Here is a 2,796-nt window from a genome sequence, read left to right as displayed (position 1 = left end):
TAATTCGGCATTGTGCCTTTTGTATTCGATCCCGACGCGATTTCTGTCTTTCATGGTGAATGTGAAGGTCGAAGGGATACACTAAAACACCGCTGGTGCATCGGAATCAGATACTGGCCTCCCAGGAGACGCTCAAAGCACAATCCCTTAGAACATTCACTGATCTTGTACTTAAGTCGGCATTGTGCATTTTGTATTCATTCCCGATGCGATTTCTGTGTTTTATTGTTAATGTGAAGGCCCAAGGGATACAGCAAACCGGCACTGCTGCATCGTAATCTAATACTGGCCTCCCAGGAGCCGCAAAAACAATAATTCTTAGAAGTTTCATTCTTCTTGTACTTAAGTCGGCATTGTGCCTTTGTATTCAATCCCAATGAGATTTCGATGTTTCATGGTGTGCGTGAAGATCCAAGGGATACTGTAAACCTGCACTGGTGCATCAGAATCTAACACTGGTCTCCCAAGAGCGGCTCGGAGCACAATCTCTTAGAAGATTCACTCTTCTTGTACTTAAGTCGGCATTGCCCCTTTTGTATTCAATCCCGAAGCGATTTCTGTGTTTCATGGTCAATGTGAAGGTCCATGGGATACAGTAAACCTGAACTGGTGCATCGGAATCTAATACTGGTCTCCCAGGAGCCGCTCAAAGCACAAACTCTTAGAAGATTCGCTCTTCTTGTACTTAAGTCGGCATTAACCCTTTTGTATTCAGTCCCGCTGCGATTTCTGTGTTTCGTGGTCAATGTGAAGGTCCGAGGGATACAGTAAACCAGCACTGGTGCATCGGAATCTAATACTGGTCTCCCAGGAGCCACTCAAAGAACAAACTCCTAGAAGATTCACTCTACTTGTACGTAAGTCAGCATTCTGCCTTTTTTATTCATTCCCGAAGCAATTTCTGTGTTTCATGGTCAATGTGAAGTTCCAAGGGATACAGTAAATCTGCACTGGTGCTTCGGAATCTAATACTGGTCTGCCAGGAGCCGCTCAAAGCACAAACAATTAGAAAATTCACTCTTCTTGTACTTTAGTCGGAATTATGCCTTTTGTATTCAATCCCGATGCGATTTCTGTGTTTCGTGGCTAATGTGAAGGTCCAAGGGATACAGTAAATCTGCAATGGTGCCTCGGAATCTAATACTGGTTTCTCAGCAGCCGCTCAAACACAAACTCTTAGAAGTTTCACTCTTCTTGTACTTCAGTCGGCATTGTGCCATTTGTATTCAATCCCGATGCGTTATCGGTGTTTCATGGTCAATGCGAACGTCGAAGGGATACAGTAAACCTGCACTGGTGCTTCGGAATCTAATACCGGTCCCCCACGAGCCGCTCAAAGCACAAACTCTTAGGAGATTCACTCTTCTTGTACTTAAGTCTTCATTGTGCCTTTTCTATTCAATCCCGATGAGATTTCTGTGTTTCATGGTCTATGTGAACGTCCAACGAATACAGTAAACCAGCACTGGTGCATCGGAATCCAACACTTGTCTCTCAGGAGACGCGCAAAGCACAAACTCTTAGAAGATTCACTCTTCTTGTACTTAATTCGGCATTGTGCCTTTTGTATTCGATCCCGACGCGATTTCTGTCTTTCATGGTGAATGTGAAGGTCGAAGGGATACACTAAAACACCGCTGGTGCATCGGAATCAGATACTGGCCTCCCAGGAGACGCTCAAAGCACAATCCCTTAGAACATTCACTGATCTTGTACTTAAGTCGGCATTGTGCATTTTGTATTCATTCCCGATGCGATTTCTGTGTTTTATTGTTAATGTGAAGGCCCAAGGGATACAGCAAACCGGCACTGCTGCATCGTAATCTAATACTGGCCTCCCAGGAGCCGCAAAAACAATAATTCTTAGAAGTTTCATTCTTCTTGTACTTAAGTCGGCATTGTGCCTTTGTATTCAATCCCAATGAGATTTCGACGTTTCATGGTGTGCGTGAAGATCCAAGGGATACTGTAAACCTGCACTGGTGCATCAGAATCTAACACTGGTCTCCCAAGAGCGGCTCGGAGCACAATCTCTTAGAAGATTCACTCTTCTTGTACTTAAGTCGGCATTGCCCCTTTTGTATTCAATCCCGAAGCGATTTCTGTGTTTCATGGTCAATGTGAAGGTCCATGGGATACAGTAAACCTGAACTGGTGCATCGGAATCTAATACTGGTCTCCCAGGAGCCGCTCAAAGCACAAACTCTTAGAAGATTCGCTCTTCTTGTACTTAAGTCGGCATTAACCCTTTTGTATTCAGTCCCGCTGCGATTTCTGTGTTTCGTGGTCAATGTGAAGGTCCAAGGGATACAGTAAACCTGCACTGGTGCATCGGAATCAAATACTGGTCTCCCAGCAGCCGCTCAAACCACAAACTCGTAGAAGATTCCTTCTTCTTGTACTTAAGTCGGCATTGTGCCTTTGGATTCATTCCCGATGCAATTTCTGTATTTCATGGTCAATGTGAAGGTCCAAGGGATACAGTAAATCTGCATTGGTGCACCGGAATCTAATACTGGTCTTACAAGAGCCGATCACAGCACAAACTCTGCGAAGTTTCAATCTTCTTGTACTTAAGTCGCCATTGTGCCTTTTGTATTGAATCCTGATACGATTTCTGTGATTCATGGTCCATGGGAAGGTCCATGGGATACAGTAATCCTGCACTGGTGCATCGGAATCTAATACTGGTCTCCCAGGAGCCACTCAAAGCACAAACTCCTAGAAGATTCACTCTACTTGTACGTAAGTCAGCATTCTGCCTTTTTTATTCATTCCCGATGCAATTTCTGTGTT

This window comes from Schistocerca piceifrons, chromosome 4 (genome assembly GCF_021461385.2).
Source record: "Schistocerca piceifrons isolate TAMUIC-IGC-003096 chromosome 4, iqSchPice1.1, whole genome shotgun sequence".
NCBI lineage: Eukaryota > Metazoa > Arthropoda > Insecta > Orthoptera > Acrididae > Schistocerca > Schistocerca piceifrons.
Note: the sequence above shows the minus strand (reverse complement) of the source record.